Here is a 10,463-nt window from a genome sequence, read left to right on the forward strand (position 1 = left end):
GGTCGATGACCGAGTATTCCTTGGCCTGTATCTTTCTCCAAAGATTGTCCGAACCTGTCTCAATGATGGGTGGCCGGTTGGAGGTCTGCTTTCTTGACTCAGCTAGATGCTCAAGGGTATAGACTCTACTAGTTCTTGTCATACCCTAGGCTACAACAGTCTCTTCGAACCTGACTTTGCCTTTCCTCTTAGCCTCGGCTGTATAAACCCAGGGTATAGCTTTTGTATGGAATGACAGAATGGTGTACATCACCACGGGGATCGGCGTGGCTATCCTTACTCCGAACGGAGCATATGCCTTGGGTGGTAAAACTGCAACTTCAAACGGTGTGGGTGCACTTACCGAAGACACGAATTCAAACTCAATTGGCGCTTGTGTCTTTGCAGACGATGTTGCTTCAAATTCAAGTGGTACAAACATATTTACTTCAGCGTCCCCGGGTGGTTGAATCTGGACTATGATTGGATTAAGAGTAACTATTGGCTTCTTTAGGTCATAACCTTCCGCAATCAAACCGATTGATCCCTCGGGATCCCAATCATCCTCTATTTTAATCATGTGAATGGCTCCACCCTTATGGTCTGGCAGAGGGTTATTGCGGACATTTAGAGCGGGTTCCTTTGCCACAATAATCTTGTTATCAATTAAAGTCTGGATCTTGTCCTTCAAGGAACGGCATTCAACGATGGTGTACCCTTTCATGCCAGAGTGGTATGCATAGGATTTGTTCAGGTTAACCCACTGAGAAGGGTTCTCAGGGGTTGCAGCAGGGATGGGGGTGACATAACCAGCAGCTTTGAGTCTCTCGTACAACTGGTCAATGGGTTCAGCAATGGTTGTATATTGTTTTGGAGGTCTGCGATCAATATTAAGTCGGGGTCTAGGGAAGTTTTGGCATACCGGAGGTGATTGATAGTGGGATGGTTGAGCATTGTAGGTTTGGTAGACGTGTGCGGGTTGAGAATATCTGGGCGAAGTAGGCTGATATATGGGAGATGGAGGTGATTGATAAGTGAGTGGTGGAGCTTGATAGGAGGGTGAAGGTGCTTGGTAATTTGGGGCTGGCTGATATGTGAGTAGAGGTGTTGGGTAAGTTTGGTATTTGATAGGAGATTTGGTCCTTTGTGCAACAATCACGGCCCCTACGTCCCTTTTCTTGGACACACCACCGGACTGCAAGGCCTTATCTGTAGCTTGCAAGGCCTCGAAGTTCGTAACCATACCGCTTTTGATACCCTCTTCAATCCTATCACCCAGTTTGATAATGTCGGAGAATTTGTGGCTCTCGATCATCATTAGTCATTCATAATTCATAATACTGTGGGTCCTGAGCCCGGACAAAGAATTTGTTCATCTGTTTCTCCTCTAAGGCAGGTCTGACCTTAGCAGCTTTGGACCTCCAGCGAGTAGCATACTTGCAAAACGTTTTTGTAGGCTTCTTCTTCAGATTCTGAATATAGAACACATCCGGCGCATTTTCTGTGTTAAACCTGAACCTGTCCACAAAGTCGGACGCCATGCCTACCCAGCTTGACCACTTGTTTGGATCTTGGCTGATGTACCAAGACAGCGCATCTCCTTTCAAACTCCTCATGAACAGCTTCATGCGGATTCTCTCGTCTTTCCCTACTCCAACCAACTTGTCACAGTACGTCCTCAAATGGACCCTTGTATCACTTGTACCCCTCGGGAAGTTCGACATCGGGCTGTATGCAAAGATCTTCATAGTTCAGCTCCTGAATTCCTTTGCTTCCTTCAACACCTTAAATCTGGCTAGTCAATTTCTTAAGCTCCTCAGCCAGGTTCCGGATGAGCAAGTCTTTTTCATCAGACTCGGGTGTGCTTGAGATAGGTTGGGTGGAGTGTGGCATGGTTTCCACGTAGATGGGGGTGTCATGGTGGGTGTGAAAGTGGTCATTTGAGGAGTTTTGGAGTTCTGGGATGAGTAGCGGAGTGTTATTTGGGGTATGGCAGGTGTTGCATTGGGTATTTGGGGGAATAGTGTGAGGAGCGGGAAGATTCTGTTGCTTTGGGATGTTTTGAGGCGGTGTAGGGTTTTGAGAATTGGGAAAGGTGATATCATTTCGAACCTGATCGAGCTCTTCCTGGAATTTTAGTAATTTCTATTCAAGTTGGGATACATTTTCCTTAGGAACCTAAGTACCATGGCCATTAGTGGCCTCTACCTGTTCAGTCGAATTCTCCTTTCTGACGTTGTTCAAATCTTCCATCTTGCCTTTGTTCTATTTTTGACAGGACTAAGAGGAGGAGTGGGTGGAGGGCCCCTGGATCTCGTGGAATAGGATGATATTGCCAGAGTGCACAAACTAACCTTTGGGAAGGGGAATAACAAAACAAAGATAAAACAAAAAGGTAACCAAGTTAGTGAGGGTCGTAAAATAAGTATTGCAGTATTTAAACACATAGTGCAGGAATATAAAATGCGCCTTAATTTGGGGACCTCTTTACGCCTGAGGTGGGCCTAGAGACAAATTGATTTGGAGAACTTAGGATGCTAAATGCCTCATTTTATTTATAAAAAGTAGACAAATCCCAAATGAAGAGCACCACCACGGTTCAGGTCCCGACACATGGGGGATTAATTAAGCTGCAAGGTGACACAAAATAAACAGGAAATGAAAAATCACTAATGGTCATTGGCCTTATGACATTTTATAAAGCGAAAAGATAAACTCCTATCTATTTGGTCCAAGAAGGACCTTCCCCAGATTCGGCATCCTTGGCTCCGTTGAACAGCTTTCCCAACTCGCGAAGTCCCAGCAGCAGGTAGGCCCTGGCTAGATATCCGCCTTCGGTCCCTACAATATTTTGGCAGTCGTCGACCCTTTTGAGAAACTTTTTCTCCAACTCCACTATGCCTCGCTCCAAGTATCCCAGTCGCTTGTTGGCACTGACAGCCATGTCCTTCCATTCCTCAATTAGCTTCTGGTTGGACTCTTGTATCTCGTGGTACTCGCTTTCGTACTCCCGGACTCTTTTGCACAGTTGGTTGTATTTGACCTGTGCCTCAGCCCTTTCATCTATAATCCTGTGGCCTCGAGTAAACCGTGGCTGGCCCACACCATCATGATTGTCTTCCAACCAACCTGAATAGAAAGGAGCGCAACCAGCATGATACCTATCCGGCTCGATGGTATCTCTCCCCATTATGATCTTGTAGTACCACATATGCTTGTCACTTGTAAGGAATATCATCATTCTGGAAATCAGCCCGGAAATGACTCATCTTGTCGACCCTGGGTATAACCTGCTTCCTACCAACTTGCCTCATAACTCGGAGAGGAACGTAAGGATAGTTCCGTCTCAGACCAATCAATATCAGGAAAGGTGCATCTCTGGATCGGGTGATGAACTCCTCGTTCGGAAACCACTCGAACATTCATTGGACTTGTTCTTCAATTAGATTATCAAATAGCTCTACCCATCCTTCGGCATCTTCTGGTTGAGCGAACATATTGGGTATGTAATTCATTCGCTTTGGATGATGGAAAGCGATGTGATCATCCAGTCCCTTCGCTGAATCTCTTGTTAGTATTCACCCCTTTGGAGATGTTCCATGAGCCAGAGTTGAAGTAATAAATTGCAACCTTTGAAGTGCTTTGCTCCTTGTTGACACTTCTCCAAGGCTCGATATATGTTGGCAATGATCATGGGCACGATGCTGAATGGCTGCCCACCAATCCCTTCCATTAGGGTCTTAGTTACCATAGCCAGCCTGGTATGGATTCTTGCTTTCTTCATCGGAAACACGATCAGCCCCAGGAAACAAAACATGAAGATGAAGACCCTTCGACGGATGTGCCCCAAGGATGTGATGGCAAACTCGTCAGGGTAGGTACGGTAGGATTTGTTGTGACCGTACCTTTCATACAAATAGTCAAAAGGGATGTAGGATTCCTTCAGACATGTCAATTATAGATTCTTCTTTAAACCCATCATTTTGAGGAAACCCCTGCCTTTACAGTTTTCGGGCATTAGCAGACCTGGAATTTCCCATACTAGACCGGCCAATCCTCCTATCTCCTCTAGCAAGGGTGTCATTTCGATGTCCCCAAAGCGGAATACAGTCCTTTCATAATCCCAAAACAGTGTGGCAACTTCTATGATCTTGTTATTGGGTTGGACCTCCAAGAGGGAAGGTAGGTTTCCCAGATACTTTCTGACGAGAGTTTGATCACTAAAGTGAAGATCTTTCCACCAGCCTAGCAGTCTTGGGTGGATGTTGGTGACCATGCCAAATCTGGGGACTTCGTGCCTCATATTTCTGCAAGGCAAATAAGGTTAGACCCTTTCCCCCACCAGAATTAACTATTTAATACCAACAATTAGCATGAAGCATTTAGTTCTCCAAATAAATGCACAGAACGTGGTGATGTCCGTTTAGGTTTAGGAAAACCCAGTGGACTTTGGATAAGGCTATCTTAAAGGATCATCATGTGGACAACATAACTGACCCGGCTAGGTTTGACCACGATGCATGCACAATTTGAATAGAGTAAGGTTTCTATGGGGTTTTAGACTGGTACCCTTGAGTGGATAACTTAAGGGGGAAAGGCACAAAACCATCGACTGTACCGCTGATCGACTGGTTTTACCGCAAATATGCCTTTCTGATTTAGGGGGTAACAATATAGGAAGAGCACAACCACTCATTATAAGCGTTGCTATAGTATTTGTTTGGCACGAGTGGAGTATGATGTTCAGCATGATTATGCAATAATTAAAAAGCATGTTGACATGTATTTGCACATTAAGAAAGCGATAAATACAGTAGTTTCATAATTTAAAGCAGCAATAAAGGAAAGAAACAAAGAAGATAAGTCAGTTTTGCTTTTTCAGAAGAAATTAAAGGAATTAAACAAGTAATTGCATATAGAGAGGTACAAATTCAGAAGAACAATCTGAAGTGGTAAAAGCCTAAGATCCCCAGCGGAGTCGCCATGCTGTCGCGCCCCCTTTTTCCCTCTTTGCATCGGAAAATCGGGTTGGTGACATTTTGGGTATAGGACAACTCATTCCTTTTGGGAATTGGGTCTTGCATTTGAAGAGTCGCCACCTAATAATTTAAGGTGCATTAGAACACCTATAAGGTTCAATTCTAAGTTTATTTGATAACTAGAGATAGGGTAAGGGCTTGAAATTATCCTAAGGGGAAGGTGTTAGGCACCCCTCAGGATCCACTAGTGTGGTTCCCGGACAGACACTTCTGTGAATTAGTGCAATTAGCAATTAGACAAGAATAGGCTAAAATAGTAGGGGGTTTGAGTTTGAACACATAAGAGTTTGAAAACAATTAAAAGGCGAATTCTGAAAAGAAGTCACAATTCTATAAACACTTGAGAGTATATAAAAAAAGAAAAAGAGGGGGTCCTAGGTTTATTTATAATATGGATCACATCAATGCGATACCCGGTATAACACTCCTCAGAAGAGGGGATACACGTGGTATTAGCGCACCGATCATCATATCCATATCTACCCTTCCCACCCCGTTAAGGTATTAAAGCGCGGATTGGTATCGACCTCTATTGCGTGCTAGTACCCATCCCATTCCTATCAGTCCCGGAGGAATTTGGGGCTACTATTCCTATAAGAGGGAGGGTTTTAGGCTGACTCTTAGGTTTTAAAGGTAAAAAGACTAAGGCGACATTCAAAACACATAGGACTGCATATTAGGGGAAAACATGTAAGCAACTAAAAGGCTCATATATATACCTCCTCAAGTAAAGCACATAAATAGCACGACTCAAACACATTTAGGGTCAGAATTTAAAGTACTAAGACAGGGGAGTTTTAGTTGTTGAAGCAGACCAATTTGATACATAACTCAGATAAGAAGTCCGAATCAAGCCTGCCTGCTGGTTGTAGCAGTTACTAATTAACAAAGGAGGATTCAGTTTTGTTGTTATCACCTAAGACTTGCCTAAGCGTGTTTGGTGAGATCCTATAAACATGATGCCTATTACTGATTAGGAGTGTAACAAAGCAGTGACAGTTTTAAGCGAGCGATTTGGGGATCCTATAAGCATGCTTTCTAAACCATATTAATAAAAGGAGAGTAGGTTGTTTAAAACTGGTTCAGAACAGTACGAGTCAAACTGATTTTAAACTAGACTGGTTCCAGATCCTATAGGCATGATCTCTACTATTGCAAATTTTTTAATTCCTATAGACATCATATCTAGTCGAACGTGAAACGAAGCAGGCAGGATTTACTTGAAATTCCTATAGGCATGATTTCTATGAAAAATACTGATTTTAACCTTATGAACATGATGTCTGATTGTAGCCGTTTAGATCTTATAGGCATGGTGTCTAAGTGTGGTAGTAAAACATGCAGAATTTAAAACAGGTCCTATAGGCATGTTATCTAAATGTAGGATCAAAACATGCAGAATTTAAAAACAGGTCCTATAAGCATGTTATCTAAATGTAGGATTAAAACATGCAGAACAGGTCCTATAGGCATGTTATCTAAATGTAGGATTAAAACATGCAGAATTTAAAGAAACAGATCCTATAGGCATGTTCTCTACCCTTCTAATAGCTAAACATGCATAATTACCCATTCTCTTTTTCACTAGCCAACCCCAATATTCATTATAAATTATCACAGACCAAATACTGAATTACATCAGAAAAATGTAAAATAAGAAGTTACAACCATAGGAACCCTGATTCTGACTTCCTGTCTGAGTTATGGAACAAAACACCTCAAATGCCACTTGTTTCAAATCCTTTCTCAGACCTGGGTGTGTCAAAGTTCCCTAAGGGTCGCAAGGGACCCCGGGAAGTGCTTACACCCAGGTTTGCATAACCAGATAGAGATGAGTGCAGTGTGGAAGGGTCAGCCCTTATGTGTCCATGTTCAGAGGGAGATCATGGGTCCCAAGGCAAGGCTCACACAAGAGGGGCAGAACCTAAGTTCTATGAGTATAGTGGAAGTGTAGAAACAGAGATTTTATTTAAAACTGGGATGAGAATATTAAGGGGGTAAGGGTGATTTGAAAACAGTAGTAGTAAAACTTAAATTACACAGAATCAGCAACTGCATAAAAGGGGTCAGGTTTGGGACATGCACAGCAATAGATGATGCTGGCACGCCCACAAACCAGCCAGAGAACACAAACACATAGGAGGATATAGGGGTTTGGGATTCATAATTCAGCAAATCACATAATCAAGTGACTGACAGAGTACATACATAAGGGAACACATTAATCTAAAAAGGGAGGGAGAAGATTATAGCATGCCTAGTAATGAAACTTGATTGCATACACATAAGCAGAAACAAGCAATAGTGAAGGAAACAGTTAAAGAAACATGTTGTTGTTGATGCTTGAAGATTAACTAGGACATACCAGTAAGAAGCAAAGTGCCGAAAGAAAATTAAGCAAATTTCCACAGCCTAGCCGTGGCTTTCAGCCGGCTAGACAAAGCAGTAACACAAATAGTAACAGAGAAAAGAGAGAGAGTTTTGAGTGAAATGTGTGGTCTAAACTCAGATGGTTCATTCGTGTTTGAAAGAAGAGGGGTTCAGGGTATTTATAGTTTTTTGAAAACGAGTGAAGGAGAGGTAATAAGTAGAGTCTTGATACAAACATGGAAACAATCACAAGTCAGAATCAATTACCCAAGTGATTCCCCTTTAATTAAGGAATCACTGTCTAACGGGTAGCAGCAGGTCTAATTAAGGAAAAAAATCAGTTTGGAAGCAGACTGATTATTGCCATATAAGGGGTAGTAAAAGCATGCAGTGAACAATCAAGTCTAAGTACAAAAATATGCTTATTTTGGGGAAAAAATCATCAAGGTAAAACATCACAGTAAAGGGAAAAGAATCAATTAATTTTAAACAGGCGAGTGAAATTAGGGTTCATAAAAAGGAATGTTTTTGAAATCAGTCACAAGATTAAGATCAATCAAGGAAGAATATGCTTCTGCTCTTCAGTATATAAACATAGTGAACAGAAACATCAATCATGCGAGGCCAAGCACATTGGCAAAAGAAACAACATACAATAGTAGCAGAAATAAGCATAGGATTCAGTAGTGAACAAAGTTAGATAGTGAGGGCTCACACGTATAGCCAAAGTGAAGAAGAGAGTCGAAACAAGTAAAGGTCTTGCAGTAACAAGTGAGGAAACCTTTCGAGAAGTCAGGGTTTCAACCATTGTCGAGTTGAAAGATAGTAATAATCAGATAAGTCACATAAAGAAAAAGGAGTCTGAAACAAGAACTTTCAATCGAGTAAAGTATACATTCAAACAAACAGTTTCAGACCCAAAGACCTAGGGTTTTAAACAATACTCGAGTTTAAAAGATGGTAAAATAAATAAGTCAAACAAGCACTTAATCAAACAAGTACACATCTAACGAACAGCTTCAGAACTCGAATGGGACCCAAAAAGGAATTAGGGTTTTCAACATGCTGACTCAGATAGAAGAACAACATGAGCAAAACATAGCAGAATCACAAACAACATTAAAAATCAGAGAAGAGATCTTTTGAAAAACATAAATGAAAACCTTAATGAAAAGTCGTTTTGAAAGAAAAGTTGAAGAACTTTCGAGAAAAACACTTGACATTCATAGCAAGTACAGATCTAAAGTAGATCTGAAAGAAAATCGAAAGATCTTAAAGATTAGGGTTTTGAAAAACCCAGAAAAGGTGAGAAAGGCCTGGAAAGTTACCGATCTAACTAGAAGAGTCAAGGGTCTGACTCGAATGGCCATGGCTGGCCGAAGAAAGGTCAGGGATGACCGGAGAAAATCCATGAATAGCAGTCGAACAAGGACTAGACTAGATTTCTCCGAGGACTGGCCATGAAACCACAAAAACAAACATCCAAGAGTCATGGGAGGCCACCACACATCTCCAATGGCCATGGGATGCCATGGATTAGGCAGGGTTTAGGGTGGATTAGGGTGTAGTTTGATGGCGGCGGCAAGGGTTCGTGTTATGTTTCAGAGAGAGTTAAGAGAGAAGAGGGATTCAGAGGCGGCGGTTGGTGAGAAATGAAGTAGGGTAAGGGGTCGTTTGGGGTTAAAAAGGAAAGGGCGTATAGGAGCCGTATTTGTTCAAATTTTATGGAATGAGATACTTCACCAAGGAAGTAGCGCCTGTTCATCTAAATGATCAACGGCTAGGATTAAAGGGGTTAGGTGGGGAGTTTGGGTTGGGTCGCTTAAATGGGTTAGGGGTCGGGTTTAAACGAAATTGGGCCAGAGGGAAATTAGGTCTGATTTGGGGTTCAATTTAGGCTACAATTGAAATGAAATTGGGCTATCGTTTAAATAGCCATTTCTCCCCTTTTAAAATTGTAAAAAATAGTAAATTAATTTCTAGAAACAAATTAAAAGCACTAAAATAACTTATAACATATAATTATTAATTTTTTAAAATACTGGACTTAATTTTCATGAATATAAACGCAATTAAATACTAAAAGAGGCTAATATTGCAATTATATGCAATTTAGCTTTAAAAATACTAAATAAATTTGTAGAAATATGCAAAAAATTATCTTAGCTCTATTTCAGCATAAATGTGAAAGTCCAACAATTGAATTACCAAAAATAATAATTTTGGAAATCATTATTGGTTTTTTTATGAATAAAATAGGGAAATGAATTGATTTAAAAACCTTTAAAAATTAAGAAAAAATAATAAAACATTTGGACAAACTTATATATGCATACATATGCTATTTTTAAGGTATTTTTCATATTAAAAAATATATAGGGAAAAATTGGGTATCAACATGGACCACTAGCACTATCTGCATTTAAGCCAAATACTGCTGCCTTGACTTCCTCCATTGTAGGTTCAGCCCACAACCTTTCATTTTTCTCTTCAGTAATCATCTTTGGAACATGTTGTATGATGGCAAAGTTTGTTGGAACTCTTTCTTTAGTAAACTATGCTTGAAAGAAGTCATCTGCCTCCTTTGTCAATCCTTCCTGTGACTCTAACCAATTACCAGTATCCTATTGACCTGTAGCCTTTTCCTTTTACCTCTAACATGATCATGGAAGAATTTTGTATTTCTATCCCCGTCTTTAAACCACTGCATTCCTGCTTTTTGCCTCCGAAATTCCTCCTCAAGTTGATAGTATCTTGTAAGATTAGCTTCAACCTTGTGTAATTTAGCTCTATTTTGTGTTGTTGGATTCAACTAAAACTCCACTTCATGAACCTTAATGACATCCTCCAGTGATGCAATTTGCTTAAATATGTCTGCAAAGGTCTCTTTACTCCACACGGCCAATGTTGCCTTCGCCTTCTTTAACTTGTTTTGAAATAGAATAAATGGATTTCCCATGCCAGCTATCACCTAATTCTCCTTTACCACCTTCAAAAATGTTTCATGCTTAGCCTAAAAATTAAGAAATTTGAAAGGTTTCTTAATCTGGACTGTATCAATGTTACAGGAAAGTA

Source organism: Nicotiana attenuata, unplaced genomic scaffold (assembly GCF_001879085.1).
Source record: "Nicotiana attenuata strain UT unplaced genomic scaffold, NIATTr2, whole genome shotgun sequence".
NCBI classification, from domain to species: Eukaryota; Viridiplantae; Streptophyta; class Magnoliopsida; order Solanales; family Solanaceae; genus Nicotiana; species Nicotiana attenuata.